Source organism: Oryctolagus cuniculus, chromosome 12, assembly GCF_051225735.1.
Source record: "Oryctolagus cuniculus isolate XC-2025 breed Fujian yellow rabbit chromosome 12, ASM5122573v1, whole genome shotgun sequence".
Lineage (NCBI taxonomy): Eukaryota > Metazoa > Chordata > Mammalia > Lagomorpha > Leporidae > Oryctolagus > Oryctolagus cuniculus.
In genome coordinates this window covers 18,811,100-18,834,923 of record NC_142878.1, presented here as the reverse complement: position 1 = coordinate 18,834,923, position 23,824 = coordinate 18,811,100, and the positions used below count along the sequence as shown (strand labels likewise).

General features: G+C 46.5%; 1 protein-coding gene and 1 pseudogene across 1 annotated transcript in view; both read right to left on the bottom strand.

Moving 5' to 3' along the window:
- ARMH4 (armadillo like helical domain containing 4) overlaps window positions 1–23,824 on the bottom strand; it is a 156,506-nt gene that overhangs the window by 56,065 nt on the left and 76,617 nt on the right. The gene's annotated exons all lie outside the window — the stretch shown is intronic.
- Window positions 4,284–5,288, bottom strand: LOC127483747 (UPF0739 protein C1orf74 homolog; annotated as a pseudogene).

The following is a 23,824-nucleotide window of genomic DNA, read 5'->3' as shown; positions in this document are numbered from 1 at the left end:
GGAGGTGCTATTCCCCAGGGCTGTCGTAACAGAGCACACCACAAACTGGCAAACGGGTGGCTTAAAACAACAGACATTTATTCTCTCCATCCTGAAGAACACAAGTCCAAAACCACAGAGCTGGCAGTGCTGTGCGCCCTACCGAGCCTGTATGGCAGATCTTTCCTCGCCTCTTCCAGGCTCTGGCAGCCACAGACAACATTTGGTTTGGGGCAACAGAACTCCAAGCTCTGCCTCCATCTTAACACAGCCTCTTCACTCTGTGTCTGTGCCCAAACCTCCCTGTTCTTATGGGGACACCAGGCACATTGGATTATGGCCCATCCTAATGAGCTCATGGTTAATTTGATTAAATCCACAAAGAGTACTTCTAAATAAGGTCAAGTTCATATTTACTGAGGGGTAGGACCTCAATATATCTTTCTGGGTTAGGGGGACGCAATTAGACCCATAACTGGAGCTCTTGGTTCCAGGGGGTGGGGAGGTTAAAGGTGAAAATGGGAGAGATTATTTGCATGCTCTATTAAAACAATATGTCATTAAGGATCAGTAAGCAGGTCACAGTTCTTTCCAAATAAGCAGAAAATTTGATTATCTGCATCCAAGAAAGGCCTGCCAGGCCTGGCATATCATTTCAGACATTCCGCTCTGATTTAATGAGTTGGAGAAGGACACAGCCTCCGAGCCTTTGCCAGGAACATCCTGGTACCGTCATCTATCACAACTTCCCAGCTCATGTCTGCCCTGATCAATAAGAAAGCAAGATCAATGCCTACATCAAGCTGCACGGTTAACTCTCAATCACAGAGACTGACAGTGGCAGGCAGTTGTGTAAACACTAAAACCAACAAACAGGGACTTTCTACCTGACCGGAATGTGGGCTAGATTTTTACTGCTATTTTTCTTAGGCAATTAGAAAAACGGTTTGCGACCTCTCTGCTTCGATCAAATGGAAGTAGTCATAGCAGCAAGCAGCCTGGAAATACCAGGTTGGAAGATGGAAGGGAATTTTGAAATAAATGGCCGCTGTACACAACCCACACGCCTTTCACCAAGAACTGGAAGTGCTTCATGTCCATGGCAGGTTGAGGCAACACCAAAAATCCCAGCAATAACATTTTGGCTTAAGTATTTCCAGCACAGGACTAATCACACAACACCTTTGCCACTGGCAATAGGTTTACATTCATTAACTCTTTCCCGAAGATCTGCCCCTTACACACTCCTTTGTGACTAGCTTAGCATAGCGTTCTGAGAACGGATTCAGCAACAACTCTAAATTGAAACAGGATCAAAGAATGAGCCCAAGGTAGCTGTTTAAATGTTTCTAGTGCCGTGAGATCCCCTTGATTCTCACTGTCTTTGCTGCTTAATTCATAACCGCTAGCGCCAGTGTTAAGCCACCACTTGAGACGATGGCATCCCATATCAGAATTCCAGCGAGAGTCCTGGTTGTTATGTTTCCTAATCCAGCTTCTTCGTAATGCTCCTGGGAAGGCAGCAGAAGACGGCCCAAATATTTGCACTCCTGCTACCCATATGGGAGACCAGGCTGGAGTTCCTGGCTCCTAGCCCAGACCTGGCTGCTGTGGCCATTTGGGGAGTGAACCAGTAGGCGGCAGATATCTGTGTGTGTGAATGTGAACACATGTGTGTGTGTGTCTCCCCCCTCTCTCTGTCACTCTTCCTTTCAAATACATAAATAAATAATTTTAAAAACTCATGACCACTGAGGCCAGTGCTGTGGCGTAGCAGGTTAAAGCCCCAGCCTGCAGCGCTGGCATCCTGGCTGCTCCACTTCCAATCTAGCTCCCTGATAATGCACCTGGGAAAGCAGCAGAGGATGACCCAAGTCCTTGGGCGCCTGCACCCACGTGAGAGACCCAGAAGAGGATCCTGGCTTCAGACCAACTCAGCACCAGCCATTACGGCCATTTGGGGAGTGAACTAGCGGATGGAGGACCACTTCCTCTGTTTCTCTACCTCTCTCTCTGTAACTCTGTGTTTCAAATAAAATAAAAATCATTAAAAGAAATTCTTGACCACTGTTATTTACGAAGTATTGAAAGCGGAGATGACACACTCTCAGGTGAAGATAACCTTCTCAAGGAGTAAGAAAATGCTCCTAAAACAAACACACAGCTATTTCTACAAATGGTCGTAGTTCTATTGAATAAGGAAGTCAAAAGCTATCATTTTTTCCAATAGTAGTGATATTACTTTAAACTTTTTGAAAACTGGCTGCCTACAGTTGCTGCAAGTGACTTGAACATTATTTGGAATTCATAAACTTTGCAGAATTGCTTTCAGTGCCTTCCATGTATGTGATGTTGTACTGGGTGTCACTGACTGAAATATTCCAGTAATTCAGAGAAAAATCAGACAATGATACTGCTGATCAAACAGGGTAATGCCATTTGAGACCAAAAAGGTTTCATAAGAAGCATTTGCCAGTCACAGCATATTCCATTCCTTATAACACCATGAAGGGACTCTCAGGGGGCAGCATCGTGGTACAGGTGGTTAAGCCACCACCTGTGATGCTTGCGCCCCAATGCCAGTTGGAGTCTCAGCTGCTGTGCTTCTGCTCCAGCTCCGGGGAATGCATGAGAAGGCAGAGGAAGATGGCCCAGGTTCTTGGGCCCCTGGCTCCATGTGGGAGACCCAGACAGAGTCCAGGTTCCCAGCTTTGAGAAGTGAGCCAGCAGATGGCGGCACTTGCGTGCTCACGTGCTCTGTCACTCTGCCTTTTTAAAAAAAGATAAACCCTAAAAAAACAAATAAGGCCCTTCAACAGTTTCAGAATTTCTTCACAGTAAATTTGGCTGACACTGGACTTTGTAGGATTGAATTTTCTTGAAACCAGCGCCATTGGTTTAAGAGAACTGGTCTGCATGATTGTCTTACTGCATACTGCAAGCTTGCCGTTCCCTGGAGCCTTGAGCCTATAGGAGACACTCAAACCAGATATGCAGACTAAGCCCACTGGGTAGCAACACCATTCATTATCTTCCTCGGAGACCATCCATCTTCCCAATTTCCCTCAGAAGACCCAAACAAAAAATCGGTGAGGCTTTGTGGCTTCTGTGTATCACAGCAAGGACACAGCACACGCTCCCCGGAGCTTCCTCTCAAACCACACAATCCCCTACAATGAGCCTGTTTCCTTAACTAGTTTACTTACTGATGAGACAGACAAGAGCTGAGCCAGCCCTGTGGGCAGACGAGGGGGACTCGGTGGTCCACTATATGGCAGTCTGGTTCCATGCCACCCTCACGTCCTCAGATGCCCGTGAGTAATCCCCTCCTCCTGAGTGTGGCAGGCCCTGCAGCTCCCTGGCACGAACAGAGTATGACGAAGATGACGGATGTTACTTCTGTGACCGTGTGACACAAGACTGTAGTATCTGTCCTGTCCGCCCACTTTCTCTCTTGTTGGCTTTGATGAAGCTCCGGTGTGAACAGCCCTATGGTGAGGCCCCCATGAGCACATTCTCTTAGCCAACAACAAACAAAATTTGAAATCCTCCCCTACAGCTGGCAAGAAAACTGAATTCTGCCAACAACCCTGTGAGCTTGAAGGCAGATCCTCTCCAGTCAAGCCCTGGATGGAGAGCCTGAAGCAGAGGATCAGACTAAACTACTCCTTGCTCTTCCCCAACCCGTTTCAAAATTCTCAGTTCATTCCTAAATGATGTGTCACATCCTGAGCACCTGACGGACTCCCCTTAGCGCCATTCAATTAGAGGTGTTTAAACACACAGAGAATCCCACAGTCCTTCTACCTCCCTGGAAGATTCTCCCCGCAGAGGGAAGGTACACTGACAAGGCCACCATACAAACGGATTCCTCCAGCTCTTCCCTTCCATCTCTTAGTGACAGATGAAGACGTCTCTGCTAAGAGGACTTCCCAGCACAGAAACGCAAATGCGTGACCCGCTCGTGACAGCATTCTTCTTTGTGTTCCTGAGATGTTGGGTTGGCACTGGCGATGCTCCCCTTGCTGGCCCCGACTCAGGGATGATCCCTTCCTCAGGGATGAACCTTCTGCGTGAAAGCAGAGTGAAAGCCAGAGGGCCACAGCCAGCAGAGTGACTGCCGCAGGGCAGGTGCCAAGGCCAGCAAAGCCGTTCTGAGCTCTAAATCGTTATTATTTCTCCCAGGTATTTAGGATGCCCTTCAGGGCTGGCAACAAGGTCTACCGGGACACCTCAAGGAAAGCACCGGCCTGGAGGTTGGCCTAACAGCCACAGAGCCTGGGAAATGGGCACACACAATGGGGTCAAGGGCAGGTGTACACGACAGGACAGCCCAGCAGGATCCCACACACACTACAGAGATTCCACTCTGAGGAGTGAAGCCTGTGGTAGAGGGTTCTGCAGCCCTTGCAAATGCACGACATTCTCAACCAGGAAGGCCTTGAAGTTGGCCTTCAAGTCTTGAAGTTGGCCCAGAGAGTAGGCAGAAGGGTGAGGCTGGGAACCGGAAATGTCCACAAAGGCCATGGAACCACACAGTGCTCGTCCTACACGCTCAGGACTGAGAATCGGGCTGGTTTCTTTAATCTCAAGGATGCGAAGTCCCAAGGACAGGAAGTCCCGCCCCTGCAGTTTCTCCAGATAACGCTGCAGCGCTGATGCCTCTGCACAGTTGCAATCACAGGAGAGCTGGCTTCAAGCCAGGAGCCACAACCAGCCCTTCCCAGCCGGGGAAGGCAGACGGCTGGAGGGGATCCCTTAACTTTCCCACGCCTGGGGTCTGCCTAGCAGCTGCCGTGAGCAGCTAAGGGCTCAGTGTTGACGTGAGAGCTACAAGCAACAGCAAGCCCGGCCTCCTTAGCTGGTAGCCTCCGTGCCCTGCTCGAGTTACATCTCTTAGCTCCAGACACTTGAGGAAGAGTGTCCTTCTTCCACCTCCACTGCAAGGCTGTGGGCTCAAGAACTCCTTCTCGCATCTTCTGCCGTAACAACGGAAGCCCTGAGTGGCAAGGAGGACCTTTGCATCTGGCTCCTGTGCCTTGCTCTCAACAATATTTCCTCTGCAGATGTTTTCTTACCCTTGTGGATAGCCCTGCTTGATCACTGATTTCACATAAAAATGATCACTAATCTCAGGGAACTCCAGGACAATTCTACAATAGCACGTGTGTTTAAGGGTCAATCCTGGTGTATGTGGTGACTGTCACGGCATACCAACACGTGCTCTGTCTCCACACACCGAGAGAGAGCCAACCTTGTCTTCCTAGTTACCTCCAAGGGTCACAGGGATCCAGAGCATGTAAATCCATCATGACCCAAAACAAGCTAGTGGTTGCCAGGGACAAGGAGAAGAGGGACTGATCACTGACAGGGTTTCCTTGTACAGTGATGCAAGTGTTTGGAACAAGACAGAGGGAATGTGGCCATATTAAATGTCACGAATTGTACACCTTAAAATGGTTACTTGTTAATTTTATGTTAAGTGAGTTTTATCTCAATTTTAAAAGTGTTAATGTTTTTTTTTAAAGTAAACAGAAAAGTAGAATGCAGAAAGGTTCTCAAAAATTCAGAGAAATATTTTGCAATCCATAGAGGAAGGACAGTCTGGTCACTTTTCCATGAGGAAAAACCAAAAGCAATTATACTACATACTACTTCCAATTACTGAATTTCATAGGCCTAAGAGATCATTGATTATAAGACTTATCACTGGGGCTGGCACTGTGATGTAGCAGGTAAAGCTACCACCCACGGTGCTAGCATTCCCAAATGGTGCCAGTTCGATTCCCAGCTGCTCTGCTTCCAATACACCTTCCTGTTCATGCACCTGAGAAAGCAGTAGAGGATGGCCTAAGTGCTTGGGCCCCTGCACCCACGTGGAAGACCCAGAAGAAGTTCCTGGCTCCTGGCTTCGGATCGGCACAGCTCTGGCCCTTGCAGCCAACTGCAGAGTGAACCACAGATGGAAGATCTCTCTCTCTCTCTCTGCCTCTGCTTCTCTGTAACTCTGCCTTTCAAATAAATAAATAAATCTTAAAAAAAAAAAAAAGACTTACATTGATGTGAAAATTATACATTTGTTAGGTAGGAAGTTAGATATGAGCTTGTGTGTGTGTGACAGGCCTAAAGAGAAGTCTATGTCCAGCATATGCATCTACATCTCAAACTCATCCTGATAATGTTTCAGGGGCAGCCCGGTATTCGCATCCTGCCCTGCCCCCTTCTACCTGGTAACCTGCCAGGTGGGGGTCCCCGCCCCTTCTGCCTGACAAATCCTCCACAATCTCCCAGATGCAGCCCAGTATCTGCATTTCAAACACCCTGCTCCGGATCCCCATTCTCTAGGGGGTCCTGCTCACCCTTCCTCTGAACCCAGGATGGCACCAGCTAGGCTTCCTCCTGTCTGATACCTTCAAGGGAAAACTCAGATAGGAGATTCTTAATATTTACAGCCATAAAATCCTTTGTTTCAGGAGGAAATGTGTGAAGACAAAGACCCATCTCCTTAAAAAAACCCCGGCCTCAACTAGACTGCGCGCTCAGCCCTCTGCCTCTCTGCTGAGCTGCCCACCTGGTCTGGCCAGGTGTAATCTCTCCATGTAACCTCCACCCACCCCCCAGTCTGAGCGACTGGGCACTCTCCCTCAGGCTCTGTCTGGAGAGGTGCCCATCCGTCCTTACGGATGTCCCTTCCCTAATAAACCTTGCTATTTTACCTCCCACTACTCTCTGTCTTACGCCTGAATTCTTTCTTGTGCGAAGACAAGAACCCTGCCATTCTCCAGTAACACATTGACTGCAAGACTTACCATAATTTTAGAAATGTCAAAATGTAAAAACCATTTGTATTATAATCAAAGGAAAACAATGTCACAAACAAGCTAAACATGGTTCCTTCTAATTTAAGCAGATATACTTTACTTGCCTAATCAACTATGTAACTAGAATGTGCCCATATAAATCAGAAATAATATAATGTCAATTTGGGAGAAAGTGAATAGAAGAAAGACCGGAAGGTAACAGACCACTTGGTGGCTATGACTAAGGGGATTGTAGGTACATTTTCCCATCTTCAATACTGCCTCAAAGTGGCAGGGTGGGTTTCCTCTCCTTTTACCAGCTTTGTGTCCATCCATGTCCCCGCTGGTAGGAAGAGGGTCTTCTCTCCTAAAGCACCAGCATTATGCTATGAGAGGTGAATGCCACAACAGTAAAGATTTGTTTGCCTAAGTAGATGTTTCACTCTGCAAGCTTCACTCTTTCATTCAACAAAAATTTGTGGAGGGACTGCTACAAGGTAGGCAACGTTCTAGACTTCAATGAGACAACTATGAATGACCGTTTCGGTCTTTGTGCAGCTTCCAATTTAGTGGGGAAGAAAAGGACCTGCTGGACTCAGAAATGCAAAACAGGACACAGTGGTTCATTTGCAAGAGCACAGGGTGAAACTATGGCAGGGTGGGTGCTGGGGGAGGGGGGTTAGTAAAAGAGGAAAGAGAGGCCGGCAATGCGGCTCAATAGGCTAATCCTCCGCCTTGCGGCGCCTACACACGGATTCTGTCCCGGTTGCCCCTCTTCCAGGCCAGCTCTCTGCTATGGCCTGGGAGTGCAGTGGAGGATGGCCCAAGTCTTTGGGCCCTGCACCCACATGGGAGACCAGGGGAAGCACCTGGCTCCTGGCTTCGGATCAGCGTGAGGTGCCAGTCGCAGCGCGCCAGCCGCGGCGGCCATTGGAGGGTGAACCAAGGGCAAAAAGGAAGACCTTTCTCTCTGTCTCTGTCTCTCACTATCCACTCTGCCTGTCAAAAAAAAAAAAAAAAGGAAAGAGGAAGGGAGACCAAGCCAGAGGGACTTCTGAGTACCCAGGTAAGGAGAGCTGGCACAGCCTGAAAGGAAACACATGGCAAACAGAAACAAAATCTCTATACTTTCCTCTGGTCTCTGAATGGTTCTGTGGTCTGCTCTAAATAAGGGCTCTTTCTGATGGTAGACACAGCAAAAGCCTACCCAGCTGTGCCTGGGCACAACGCCAGATTCATGTATTTCACACAATTTTCTTTCTTGCCTGCTTTGAACATATATTGCTTCTTACTCAGAATAAACAAGCAAAAATGGGGGAAATCAACTAATACTAACCCCTGCTGCACTTCTTTTAGCCAACCGAGCAGGTGCTTTTAGAAGGTGATAAGTCGCCATCTGTAAGAATAATCATCCTATAAAATCATGTAAAATAAGAACTCCCAAGGGAAGCTGAAATTTCACTTCAAGTAAGGAAAAGAGAGTGTCACCTTTCTCTGGGAAGTGCTGGCTCTTTCTGAATTCTAATGGATGGTCTGTCATTGAAACATCATTTAAGTGGCCTGGATGAGGTTTTGTTTTTTTTTTTTTTTTTTCAGGATAATGTATAGAATACAGGTGTTAAGGGACTGAGAAGAAGCAAGAATGTGAGTCAAGCAGATACTAAAAGAGATCTTGCAAACGCTTTTCATTCTTTTCATCATTCATGTCCCTGAAAATCGCTATGTCTGCAAATTGATTACAGCTTTCCCTATTTGTAAATGATGGAGTGGATTATCATTCACTCCCACCCTGCTCCCCCCCAGAAAAGCATTAGCTGCTGGTGTTTTTGAATGAAGGTCTCCACCTGAAGCCTGACACATGGAACACTGCTAACTAAAGCCACTGCCTACACTGAGGTATGTTAACTCTTGACAGATGATGCTCCTCATGTCTGAGAACACCACACCACCATCACTGTCATGATTAAGTAGCATCATATTTGCCTCACTCAGCTGAAACCAAGACATCTGCTCACCTTAATGATGCCTACCTGACAACTAATTCATGTGGGAACGAGCCTAATGATTTGTCATTGACGGACATGGAAATGGATTTCAGAGAACCAAGAAGAGAGAAGTGACAATTTAGGTTGACCAAACTACCCTTGTTTCTCAGCTAGTAAGCAAAATGGCCTAAGGAAACAGTTGCATCCTTTGAATTTGAAGTAAAATAACCAAAATAAAGTTACCAACTCTTACAACTGAAAGAGGCCCCGAAAGATCCCATCCAAGATCCCCTGGCCATCAGTTCAGGATGTACCTGAAGATGTCAAAGACCTACCTGGAAGACAAACAAGCCAGCAGTAACTCCCAAGTTTCCTCTTTCCACAATTACTGACATTTCCAATGAGATGAGAAATATTGCAATAACCACTTCCACCCACGTGCAAGGGGTCATCAAAAGGGTCAAGGAAAACATGTATGATGGAAAAAAAACTATGTATAGATTTCAAAAATCTTGTGTGCCCAAATTAACTACTCTTTTAATACTATTTTTTGTAAGCTTTTTGAAGTAATACAGTATATACACAGCACACATTCATTCATTTATGCTAGTCATCAGTTACCACTCCAAAGCCCTACAAGTATGTTGCATACTATGACAGGTCATTGGGATTATAAAGATGAATGAGGCATGAATTCCCTGCCTTCAAGCAGCCTGCAATCTTGGAAGTCAGACATCAGCAAACACAATGTAACACTGTGTGCAAAGGGCTGAAGAAGTGCAAACAAAGAGATGGTCAACTCATGATAATTCTCCCAAACAGGATGAATTTGCATCAGATAGGGATTCCAGAAGGCATTCCACAGAGGCACAGGGGACAAGTAGGAGAGGGAAGTCCTGACAGAGAGATCTGGATACGCAAGACTCTTAGAAACAGGCAAAAACATCTCACCCTCGGGTTGAGAAGAATTTAGTGCGGCAGGCACATAAAGAACACAGCAGTGAGAGAAGAGGGAGCCGAGGGTAAGCTTACAAGAAGGTAGATTTGAGGCCAACAGTAGCATAGCTTCAAAAGCCACGCAAAGCAAATTTTCTCCTAAAGGTAAATAAGGTAGGCGACAAAAGGTCTTAATTTAAATGGAATCAGGCTGTCTCATTCTGATTGATCATCTCTCAAACCCTAGCACAACACTTTCTCATCGCCTGTTCAGTGGATTTGTTGCTGCTTAAGAGACATCACCAGCTCTGGGTTCTGAAGATGTCTCTGTTCACTGTGTGGACTGGCAGGGAAGAGACTGCGCTAACGAAGATGGGGCAAAGGCTCCACGGTGCTAGCTTAGGGCAGGGGTGGCTAAGAAGTGTGAATTCAGCAGTCACTTAGGAGAGACAATGAGTGGGACTTTGCACTGCCTGGATGTGGGAAGCACCTGAAGGGGACACCCAGGGCGCTAACTCGGGACAGTGTTCGTGCCCGCGTGGCTTGGGGCCCTCAGCAGCTCAAACAGAAGGGAGAAATGGCTAGAATCGAGATCACACATGGGCGGGTGAGACTTGCACAGGAGGTGGCCACCTCTTCTCATGAGCCAAGAGGGATGGTGGCCCAGGCCCCGGAAGTGAAGTGAGGTGAACAGAGAGGGAAATTAAAGGGATTTCTGCACGGGGACCTCAGATCACTCCAAGGCTTCTCTACAGGGAGGAAAACACTGAAGGTTTGGAGGAATTAAGAGAGTTCCCCAAGACCACACCCTGTACTAGCTAGCAGCAAAGCCAAGGCCATACAAGTTTCCCCAGGGCTCCTCGCAAGGCATTACGGGGTTTCCTTTACACAGTTAAGGCATCACCAAACACTTCAACTGCCCGGGCACAGCGAGGGAAGGCAAGACGTGTTCACAGATGGGAAACTGAGTACAGTTCAGCCCCTCCCGGCTCTGGCTGTCTAGCTCTTCATAATTTACTTTGTTACCTGCTACACCTGAACATTTACTTCCTTTACTTCAAGAAGCATAATTAGAAAAGTCAGTGAAGTTGTAGTAGCCTTGAGGCCAGGGTTTTCATAATGTGACAATCTTTTTTTGAATAAGTTAAATAAAGGTAAGTTTGAGTGCAGAACCCAATGTCGTTAGAAATAATAACAGTAGGGGCCGGTGCTGTGGCGCAGCGGGTTAATGCCCTGGCCTGAAGCACCAGCATCCCATATGGGCACCAGTTCGAGTCCCGGCTGCTCCACCTTCGATCCGGCTCTCTGCTATGGCCTGGTAAAGTAGTGGGAGATGGCCCAAGTCCTTGGGCCCCTGCACCCATGTGGAAGACCCGGAAGAAGCTCCTGGCTCCTGGCTTCAGATCAGCGCAGCTCCAGCCGTGGCGGCCAATTGGGGAGTGAACCATCGGATGGAAGAAATCTCTCTCTCTCTCTCACTGCCTCTCCTCTCTCTGTGTAACCTTTCAAATAAATAAATAAATTTTTTTAAAAAAAGAAATAATAATAGTAGTAGTAACAGTAATAATATTAAGGCACTTTTGCAGTGTCTACTGGAAAAGAGGTGAGAAAAGTTGTAACACTCATCAGAACACATCTTGCTGTCTTCACAAAACAAACTTTTCGGTCTCCTAGAAAAGGAGGCACCTAGATTTACTAACTTAGTTTTATTCATCCAAAAATCAATATTTGGGATTCTTAACAAATTGAGTTTAAAGTTGCAAAGTGTAATTGATGTGTCACTGGAGATACAGAAAATGCTGAACAGCAGAACATCATGGTTTTTATCAATATTTTTTTATTATCTGCTTAAAGTGTCCAATATCTAATGCAATGGCCAGCCCTTTCCTGCCACCCAGGCACATAACTGCTGCCAAGTTGGCTCCCAGCTGTATTTTGGGCCAACTTCAACTCCCTGGCGGAGCCTGAAGGTCTTTTTACATCCAAACACCCCAGAGAGGAGTGAATGTGGAAACAAGGCACAGACTGTTAGCGTCCACATATCACATGCTAATGCCATCATCAGGATTTGCTGCCGCCTAGCACAGATGGAAGCATGAAGAGGTTTTCAGGGTCTCAGGGGAGAGATAATGACTGTAATACAAATTAGGATTAATTTCTTGATATTTAAAATCAAGTAAAATCAGGAGTGTATTCTTCATGCGTTTCAAAGAGAACTCATGACAAAGGATATAAACTGCACAATGGTGTGAAGGAATCCGGACACTACCGTCCTCATCTGTGCCCTGACACGTGACATGGACACTTTCCTAAACACCATTTTATCCAACAGATCACCCCTAACGCCTCAGCTCAGCCAGGTCCCCTGTTTTGTCCCTTTCCATTTCAACTCACCCACTGCCTATGGTTCCATTAATCTCTATTGTAAGTTTTGTTCTGGTTGTTTTGTTTTGTATTACTATTTTAACTGCCTGGCTTCCTACCAGAGAGTAATAAGCTCCAAAAAGCCAGATTCTCTCCACTGCTCATCGTTGTAAGCCCAGATCCTGACTAGGGTCTCACACGTCATGGGCGCCAAGGAAGCATCTGTTAAATGAATGGATGAATGAACAGAAGAGGATGGTCTGCAGAAACAAACGATTTTTTTTCTGGAGAGATGTATTCACTGTTAAACACAGGCTTTTTTAAAAATAAATAAATAATAGTACTTGGAGAAGTACTTGGTTTGAGGTGTGGAAGAATCTAGGTGCTCAGTTAATGTGAACAGTGACCGGTGCGGCTCTCATTTTTCCTGTAATAGATCCTTGTGGCCAGAGTGTTCCTGGGGTTTTGACTGACTGCAGCGACACCTACTGCTGAGTTGCAGGAAGAGCTATCCGTTCACTTGCCGCTTGCAGGTGGTGCCTGAGACCAGAGCTCAGGGCACTCGGATGTCTCCCTGTCATAAAGCGTGGTCCCTGCAGACAGTCATCTCCATTCTGTGTGCATTCCAATGACATATCCCACAGCTGATTAGGGACAGAGACCTAAAAAGAAATTCGTGGCTCCAGTGCCCCTCCGTGGGACCTTGCTGAGTGAGGAGAGGGGATGATTACCACATACTTGCTGCCTAGAGGAAATGAATCCATAGTGCAACTCCTCTTCATCAGAATGACACCCTTATGCCTGTATTTGGCTTCGTGAGATTCCTACCTCTTCTGGAATTTGCCCAATAAAAATGTGACAACTACAGACTAAAGGGTGAGAAGGAAAAAAAAAAAAAAAAAAAAAAAAAAACAGGAAATCTAGAATAGTCTAAGGAAACATCCTTATCATCCTTATGCCATTCTGCAAAAATAAGATTACACCGTTATTTTTCCACTTAAGAAGCTACTCGGCGACAAGCGTTTGGCCTAGCTATAAGGCAGCCACATCCCACATGGGAATGCCTGGGTTCAATGCCTGGCTCTGGCTCTCAGTTCACACTTCCTGTCAATGCAGAGCCTAGGAGTAGCAGGTGGTGGCTCCAGTGGTTGGGTCCCCACCACCTGTGGGGGAGACCTGAGCTACACTCCTAGTGCTCACCTTCGGCCCCAGCCTAGCCCTGGCCCTTATGGGCACTTGGGGAGTGGACCAGCAGATGGGAGCGCATCCTCTCCTCTCCTCTTCTTCCCTCTCTTGTGTGTCTATCTGTGTCTCCTACCTTTCTGTTTTTGAACATTTATTTGATTTATTTGAAAAGCAGAGTTACAGAGAAAGAGAGCGACAGAGACAGATCTTACATCCACTGGTTCACTCCCCAAATGGCCACAATATCCAGGACTGGGCCAGGCCAAAGCCAGGAACCTGGTCTCACACGTGGGTCCAAGCACTTGGGCCATCTTTAGCTGCTTTCTCAGGCACATTTTGCAGGAGGAACTGGATGGGAAGTGGAGTAACCAGGACTCAAACTGGTACTCCAACATGGGGTAACTTTGCAGGCAGCAGCTGAACCCACAGTGCCACAATGCCAGCCCCTCTCCCTGCCTCCTTTGGTCTCATCAATAATGCTGTAAAAAGTGTGACGGGTTCCAGAAGCAGCACCAGTTCTGACTGTCAATACATCTCGCACTGCTGTCATCTCGGGCTGTCCATCTCCAACACCCACGCCAGTGTGTGCAACATTCATGTACAGACAGTTACCAGGGCCTGCAGTGCAGCATAGTGAGTTAAGCCACCACCTGTGACACCCGCACTGACGCTGGTTGGAGTCCCAGCCGCTCCACTTCTGATCCAGCTCCCTGCTAATGTGCCTGGGAAAGCAGCAGAACATGGCCCAACTGCTTGGGTCCCTGCCACCCACGTGATAGGCCCAGATGGAGATCTAGGCACCTGGATTCCAGGCAGTAGTGGCCTTCTGGGGAGTGAACCAGCGGATGGAATATCTCTCTCTCTCTCTCTCTCTCTCACTCTCAATCTCACTCTCTCACTCTGCCTTTCAAATACACAAATCTTGAGTAAATACTCAGTGTCCATTCTAACAAGCAATCACACTTGCTTCCTCTTCAGCTCCTTGCTTAATCGGAAAGGATGAATTTCTTTATTATCAGCTTCATTAGAAAAGTTTTTACAGCCGCAGGCCACCTTGCGCAGACTTTTCGTTCAACTTCTCTTTAAAAGACACGCAGTGATGAGACTTCCAGCAGTTCTGGAGAGTCCTGTTTGTGCAGACTGAAGAGAAGGAACGCCAGAGATAAAAAGAACAACCTGGACACCCAGACTCAGCTTCTCTGCTTACAACGATGCACCCAGAGCAAGTCAGGAACACCCGGAGCCAATGTTCTCAGGGGCACAGTGGGGACACTGATAACTCCCTGTTTACCTTCACATTAGGGTTGTTGAGGAGACAAACATGGTAACAAACAAAGTAATGTTTAGTAAACAGAGAGGGCCACACACATGGAAGGAACTATCACAAATATTTTTAATATTGAGAAAGTTGTGTTGTACTTGTATTTCCCTTGATAAACCAAGAAGCATGGCATTTAAAAGGCAAAATGCAAGAAGCAGCCACAGAAATGCAGAGGTTAAGAACTTAGCTAGCCTCAAACACACCTGGATTCGAACTCGCCTTAGGAAGAAGTAACTACAGGTGTAACTCATGGGGACAATTCAGGCCAGGCTGGAGCCCGGCTCTCCTGACTGCCAGCTTGCGCTCATTCCAGGCTCCGTCCTGGGTCCCCAGTGAGGAAGGCCTCTCGCCCTAACATGGGTCATCTCCCTTCTGGAATATTCTCACGTGCCCTGTTCTGCATACTTGGGCTTCTGCCCAATTCAGAGGAAATGTCGGGAAAAAGCCTACAGGGAAGAGCAGTGAATGACAGATCTTCCCCCTGGAGAAGAGAAAGCCACAGAAGGCGCCACGGAAGGGGCCACGGTGGCTGCCTGCAGACGCTCTTCAACTCCACTGAGGAGCAAACAAGTGGGGAAAGCAGTGGTGTGCAAGGGACGACTTAACAACCAGCCCTGCGGACAGAAAGGTTGTGTGTGTGTGTGTGTGTGTGTGTGTGTGTGCAAGGGATGGCTTAACAACCAGCCCTGCGGACAGAAAGGGTGTGTGTGTGTGTGTGTGTGTGTGTGCAAGGGATGGCTTAACAACCAGCCCTGCGGACAGAAGGGGTATGTGTGTGTGTGTGCAAGGGATGGCTTAACAACCAGCCCTGCGGACAGAAGGGGTGTGTGTGTGGGTGGGTGTGTGCACACACACAGCATATAACATGCAAGTAACAATAACACATGGAATGCTCTTCATTATAAACCCCACACAGCACTCTGATGCCCACAGAATGGTTTCACTGCTTGTGGCCAAACTTCTCTATTTAACCTATGGTTGGAACTCATCTATGATTTGCCAAGTGAAGCTGTATCCCGATCTGCTCTTTTCCTGATAAATCTGCTGTCAGTCAGTCTGATATGTGATCCACTAATCCTTACTCTGACACAAAGTGTACTTATTAAAACTGAAGCCCCTCTCAGCTTTAGTACTGGACACATCACACCTTTGTTTTTAAGTTAAATGTGCGGTATTAACAATGACTCTATCACTAAGTACTGACATTCTACAGAACAGAAAACCAAGCCAGGATTTGTAACATTAACCACAGTTAGGGTGTGACTATCCCGCCCGGGCCAAGCTCCGGCTGTCAACTGACACCAGTAATCACAGAGCTGGGCCGAGAGAGACAGCAACATGTCACCAAGTGGTAATCCTACCACGTGACAACAGACAAAACATCATGAGCAAAAATGGAAGTAAAATGTAGAAAAATAGTTAAGAAGTGAAGAGCATAGGACATGGTTACCTATATTTTAGTATAATCTATCCACTTATAAGTTTATACAATATGATATTTAATAATGGCTGTGCTGAACAACTTGCTTACAATATTCCTGAAACATATAACAATTGACTCCTTCAATTCAGCATTTGCCGGCTCTGGTAGGGTACTGGAGAATAACAACAAAATTATGACAGGGATCTGGGTCCCCATATTAGGAATAGCACATACGTAATCAAATAAACACGGGTTCAAATCCTGGTTCTGCCGATTACCAAACATATCACCTTGAGCTCCAATTTGTTCATATGTAAGAAAGAAAAAAGATTAAACCAGGTTTTCTATGTTATATCTTTCGTTATAGTTTTTGTTATGTTATAGTTTTTCTATGTTATCTATGGTACATGTTAAATTCACAATAAGGGCCAGTGTTGTGTTGCAGCCAGTTAAGCCACCATCTGCAGTGCCAGCATCCCATACGTGTACCAGTTCAAGTCCTGGCTGCTCCACTTCTGATCCAGCTCCCTGTTAAAGCACCTGGGAAAGCAGTGGAGGATGACCCAAGTGCTTGGGCCCCTGCACCCAAGTGGGAGACCCAGAAAAGCTCCTGGCTTCAGCTTGACCCAACCCAGCTGTTCTGGTCATCTGGAGAGTGAACCAGCAGATGGAAGCATGCTCACACTCGCACTCTCTCTTTCTAACTCTGCCGTTCAAATAAATCAATCATTTTGAAAATAAATAAATACACAAAAAAGTATGAAAATACCACAGAAAGGTCATTAAAAATGTGATTAAAAGAGAAGCTTGTTTTGGGGTAAAAGAATTTGGAGGTTACACAGGAGGGGTCTTCAGAAAGCTCACAGGAACGTGCATTATGAAAAAACCACAGGGACGAGTTAGGGAGAAAATGGCAGAGGAAACTCCACGCAAGTAGAGGGACACTGTGGACCTAAGTGGAGGGTGTGGACGCGCACAGCTCAGGACCCCAGCAGCCAGAGCCTCGGCACCAGCTCTGGGGAGTGAGGGGACACCAGATTCACTGGCAATAAAGCTGCAGAAAGAGCCCGGCTTGGAGCCCAGTGCAGGACAGTGTACCACCAACCTAGAGGGAAAGAAGAGGCACATTTCTCGCTCCCTGACCACCCAGCACCTGAGTCCTGTAACTAGCCCAGAGAGGGCAGGCGCCATTTTGGGCAGATGTTACAGTTGTGCCAGCCGGTGTCTGCGTGCCTAGCAACCAGCTGAGAGGAGACGACTGAGTCTGGGTTGGAGAACTTGCAGGGGGCTGGGTGTTCCTGACGGTGGTGTTTTGTGTGCTGAGACTGTGAAAACACTGTGGCTTCCTGTGAGGGTGCATGGTGTGGCTGGTCTTTGGGCAGTCACTGTGGGCCCTCCACACGTTCGGGGTTCCCTGATTCCCTGGTGAGTCATTACTGAGGGATCTGTGCTCACATGGAGGACTGAACAGATCCTCTGTGTGATTCTTGTAGCAATTGTAGACAAATATTGTACCCACTAGGGCTAGCACGCAGGCATTGGTCTCCCCGGAGGAGAGGAGGTGAGCATGAGACTACACCAACAGAGCAGAATAAACCTCCCCTCTGATTTGATTTTTGTTTTTTTAAAGATTTATTTATTTCACAGAGTTTCAGAGAGAGGTAGATACAGAGACAGAGAGATCCTCCATCTGCTGGTTCACCCCTCAAATGCCCGCAATGGGCAAAGTTGAGCCAACCCAAAGCCAGGAGCCAGGAGCTTCCTCCGGGCCTCCCACAAAGGTTCAGGGGCCCAAGGACTTGGGCCATCCTCCACTGCCTTCCCAGGCCATAGCAGAGAGTTGGATCAGAGTGGAGCAGCTGGGACTTGAACCGGCGTCCACATGGGATGCCAGCATTGCAGGCCAGGGTTTTTCACCTGCTACACCACAGCGCCGACGCCTCCCCTCTGATTTAGAAAAAAGAAGAGATTTAGCATATCCAATTTGGGTGTCACCCTGGACACTCCCTTCACCCTGGAGCATTGAACAGAGCTCCCTGGCCACACCCATTACACACCTCAGGGTATAGACCAGACACCCCATCAATCCACAGAAGCATAGTCCAAAGACAAAATCCGTCCCGGGGCGGGGGGCGGGGGGGGGCGGGAATCAACAAGTATCTCCACAGAAGCCTAAAAATAAGCATAGCAATTCAGAAACAAGAACAAGAAGACAACATGACGCCCCCAAAGGAGCACAACAACATTTCAGTACTAGAATGTGAAAACGAAGAGACTGAAGAAATGCCAGAAACGGAATTCAAGAAATTGATCATAGGATTACTTAGAAGTAATCAGAAGCAAATCCACAAACTAAAGAAATCCATACATGACATGAATGAAAATTTTCCCAAGAAATTGAGATTTTAAAGAGAAATCAAAATGAAATATTAGAAATGAAGAATTCAATAGTTCAAATTTTAAAAATGCAGTAGAAAGCCTTAACAATTCAGAGAGGCAGTCAAGAAAAATCTGGAAATTCTGCAGTCAGACCAAAAAAAGAAGAAATTAGAAAACTAAAAAACAGTGTTGGAGATTTACAGGATACTATCAAATGACCAAAAAACAGGTCTTAGGAGTTCCTAAAGGCATGAAAAGAGAGAATGGATTAGAAGGCCTTTTTTCAGGAAATAATAACAGAAAGCTTCCCTAATTTGGAGAAAAAAGGGACATCCAAGTACAGGAAGCACAGAGAACTCCTAGTAGACATGCCCAGAAAAGATCTTCACCACAGGGGCCGGCACTGTAGCACAGCGGGTAAAGCCACTGCCTGCAGTGCTGCCATCCCATGTGGGCGCCGGTTCAAGACCCAGCTGCTCCACTTCCAATTCAGCTCTTTGCTATGGCCTGAGAAAGCAGCAGAAGATGGCCCAAGTCCTTGGGCCCCACCCACGTGGGAGACCCAGAAGAAGCTCCTGACTCCTGGCTTCGGATTGGCGCAGCTCCAGCCATTGCGGCCATCTGGGGAGTGAACCAGCAAATGGAAGACCGACCTCTCTCTCTCTCCCTCTCTCCCTCTCCTCTAACTGTGACTTTCAAGTAAAATAAATAAATCTTTAAAAAAAAACAGATTCTTCACCACAGCACATTGTAGTCAAACACTCCACAGCAAACCATAAAGAAAAGATTCTAAAATGTGCATGAGAGAAATGCCAGATTACTTTGAGAGTATCTCCAATTAGACTCACAGCTGACTTCTCATCAGAAATCCTACAGGTTAGGAGAGGATGGCAAGATATAGTCCAAGTCTTAAGAAAAAAAAAACCTGTCAACCCATAACACTGTACCCTGCAAAGCTCTCATTCATGAATGAGGGTGAAATAAAAACCTTCCAAACAGAAAGAATTTGTCACCACTCATCCAGCCGTACAGAAGATGCTTAAAGATGTGCTACACACAAAAACACAGAATTGTGGTCCTCACTATGAAAGAAGGTGAAGGCAGAAAATCTCCCAGCAAAAGCACAAAGGAAATCCAAAGTAAACAATAGTAATATTGATGGAAAATGGCAGAGCAAAGTCCTTACTTATCAACAGTCACCTTGAATGTAAATGGCCTTAACTCTCCAGTTAAAAGAAATGGACAGCTGAATGGATTCAAAAACAAAACCTCTCTCTTCGCTGCCTACAAGAAATACACCTCACCACCAAAGATGCATGGAGACTGAAAGTGAAAGAATGGAAAAAGATATCCCATGCTAACAGAAACCAAAAAAGAGCTGGTGTAGCCATCTTAATATCAGACAAAATAGACTTTAATACAAAAACTGTTAAAAGAGACAAAAAAGGACACTGTGTAATGATTAAGGAATCAATTCAACAGGAAGATGTGACTATTATAAACATATATGCCTAATTACAGGGCACCTGGCTATTCAAAAGAAATGCTAAGGGATCCAAAGAGAGACATAGACTCAAATACAATAGCAATGGAGGACTTCAATACCCCACTTCAGCAATGGACAGGTCAACCAGACAGAAAATCAGCAAGGAAACAGCAGACTTATTCGACACTACAGACCAAATGGATCTAACAGATATCTACAGAGCTTTCCATCCTACAGCCGTAGAATACTCACTCTTCTCACCTATGCATGGAACTTTCTCTAGGATTGACCACATGCTAGGCCATAAAGCAAGTCTCAGCAAATTCAAAAAAATCGAAATCATACCAAGCATCTTCTCTGACCATAATGAAATGAAGCTGGAAACCAACAACTCAGGAATCCCTAGAGCATATGTAAACACATGGAGACTGAACAACAGGCTCCTGAATGAACAGTGGGTCATAGAAGAAATCAAAAGAGAAATCAAAAAATTGTTTAGGAACAGTTTTTTTTTTTTCCACACTATTTGTTGAACTCTTCACTTAGTATAATTTTATGTGTATAAAGTTAACTGAAAATAGATCTTAGTGAAAAATAAGAATGGAATAGAAGAAGAAGGAGGAAGAAGGGTGGTATAGTGGGAAGAATCACTGTGTTCCTAAAGCTGTATTTATGAAATGCATAGTATACTGTAAATAAAAGGTTTCCGGGGAAAAAAAGAAAAGAAAAATACCTGAGTTTATCAATCTTTAAACTTCTCAAGGTGGGTATTAGCATGTTCTTAAAACTGTATATATGTGGCCGGTGCCGCAGCTCACTAGGCTAATCCTCCACCTTGCGGCGCCGGCACACCGGGTTCTAGTCCCAGTCTGGGTGCTGGATTCTGTCCCAGTTGCCCCTCTTCCGGGCCAGCTCTCTGCTGTGGCCAGGGAGTGCAGTGGAGGATGGCCCAAGTGCTTGGGCCCTGCACCCCATGGGAGACCAGGAGAAGCACCTGGCTCCTGGCTCCTGCCATCGGATCAGCGTGGTGCACCGGCCACAGCGCGCCGGCCGCGGCGGCCATTGGAGGGTGAACCAACGGCAAAGGAAGACCTTTCTCTCTGTCTCTCTCTCTCACTGTCCACTCTGCCTGTCAAAAATAAAAAATAAAAAATAATTTAAAAAAAAACTGTATATATGTAATAAATGAAATTTGTTCTTTTAATGTAAATAAAATATAAAAAAGAAAGAAAAAAACTATGTGCGGATTTTAAAAACTTGTGCAGCAAAATAAACTGGTATTTTAATTCCATTTTCCATGAACTCTTCTGAAGTACTAACATACATATTTTTGTAGGCACTCAATAATATTTAACTGCAATTTAGCTTTTGATCATTTTCTGTATGTAAATTTTCTGCACATAAATCAAAATGAGTTTAACAAAATGACTTTACAGTTTCCACACAGGCTTCATCAGCCAGTCTAATTTAGAATATTAGTGTGTAAAAATAGAAAATAGTACCTGAGGGAATCTTCAAAAGTTCACAGAAAATGCATATTATGAAACGCCTACACATGGATTTCAAATTTTTTGCACCAACATAAACTTATCTTTTAAATACATTTCCCAGAAACTTTGAAGTAGCTTGTACATTTTACAGATCACTGGATTCTCCCAACTCCTAAACACAGCTCAAAAGCCTCTTGTTAAATTCGAAAGCAGTAGGATTATTGTCTTCATTCTTTTCATTCTGTCAAGTTATTTTACTTGGTACAGCAGGTCTCACAGCAAAACAATTTCCACAGCAAAGAAGTTAACAAGTGGGGAAAACCAACCCGAGAAGCTCACACAAACTAAGTTCATAAATAAAAAGCGTAACAATTATTTGTCACACAGAATGTTCTCATCATGAAGCAGTGTGCTGAGTTTCCAAGGCAGATGATCGAATCCCTTCCTCTGGAAACTTCTGGAAATGGGAGAGGCAGCCAAGTGCCCTGGAAGCACTGTGGGGAGGAGCCAGGGGTTCACTGACCCCTGGGTCTCAGAGTCATGATCCTGTCTTCCCCAGGGATCACTGCACTCTACTGCTGTTTAATAAGCTAAGCCAACCTGGGCCCAGGGCCCGTGCTGTGGCACAGCTGGTGACATCAGCATCCCACACTGGAGTACAAGTTCAACATTCCCGGCTGCTCCACTTCCCACTCAGCTTCCTGCCAATGCACCTGCGAAGCTAAAGGAAGATGGCCCAAGTACTCAGCCCCTGCCACCCATGTGTGAGACCTGAATGGAGTTCCTGGCTCCTGGCTCAGCCCTGGCTGTTGTTGGCATTTGGGAATGACTCTGGATGGAAGATTTTCCCTCTTCCTCTCGTTCTCTCCCTCTCCCTCCCCTTCCCCCTCTCTCTTTCTCACTCTGCTTTCAAATACACCCTTTAAAAAAAAAAGGTAATCTAGCCAACTGTTTCCTCCCCACGTAAGTGACAACAAAGGATTACAAGTATTCATTTCCACCCAAAACTCTCATGTGTATGCCTTGGTTTCGGAACCAAGAGGAAAAGCCAGCCATCACCATCTGAACACAGTGGCAGATCTCAAACTTACTGAACGCCCTCAACCACGCTCTTCGGGAAAATGAGCCAATATTATCAAGCACACTGAAACTGGTCATTTTATGTCAATAACACTGTTTTGCAAAAGAAAGAAAAAGAGAGCAAAGCTTTGGAAATGGAAGAGGGGTGCAGGCGGGTGTGGGAGCTGGCACCCAGAGGGGCTGCAATGGAGGAGGGTTAACAAGTGGATCCTGGGGGTCTGAGAGCCCACTCTGACACCACTGACAGGGAAGATGGCCACCGCCCAGTGAGAGCAGAACAGCCGTGGCAGCATCAAAAGGACCCTGCCTGGGTGTCCACGAGTTACCTGGGAACAACTAACTGCTGCCCGTCTGCTGACAGGCCCCTGGCCCAATCCCACTGCTGGACCAGGCTTGGACCACTGGGCACTCCCACCAGGTGACCTTGGACTTCATTTTGTCTGCACCGAGGCCTCACAGTCCACCCAGCCCATGGCACTGGAAGATTCTCAAGAATGGGAACTGGTGCCACAATGCCTCCGACAAAGGGGGCAAAACAAGGTCAGCATCCCCTCCTCCTCTAAGATGAAGCAGCCCCTGTGTCCCATACTTCCTCCCTCAGTGCTGCCGGGATTAGCTTCCTGGCTCCCCTTGTCTCCTTGACCTTCAGAAATTCCACCACCATCAGGGCAGGCAACAGCTGAGCAACCACCGCTCTGCTCAGTTGCTGGAGCTCCCTGTCCACGTGGCTGCCAAGAACGACACCCACAGCCCACCAGACCTGAATGTTGAAAGGATCGTCCGTATCTCCCACAGGCCGGGATGGACGAGACATTACTTGTTTCTACTTTGATCCTCATCTAGCGCCTTCCTCCTGGCCTCGACCTATAGGTTCAAGCATTGTCACCAAGTGTGGCCCCGGACACACAATGTCCTTTATGGCACATCTGCTCCATTGGAATAATGATGCCTCCGGGCAGTCGCTGCTGGCTGCCATCCAGCAGCCACAAATGCTTCCTTATTGCCAGAATCCCAATTCTGACCACGCATCCCCTCTTTGGTGCAGATATGGATCCTGAGTGGCCTAACCCGGGCTCAGCAAACATTTTTTCGGTAAAGGATGAGACAGGAAATAATTTAGGTTTGTGGACTAGTAAGGAGGCACTGGGGACAGTAGGGAACCAAATGGGCCTCTGTCCCAATGAACCTTTATTTACAAAAACAGACATCAGGCTGGGTTTGGCCCAGGGGCTGTAATCTGCCAATGCCTTGGCCTTAGCCAATGGGACTGATGTTGTTCCATGTCTCCTGCTGCTGGTTGGGCAAACGACACAACCATGATCAATACGAGATGAATGAAGTTGTATGAGCAGCTTCGGGAAAGTCTTCCAATTTTGAAATAATTGTAAGAAAGCGA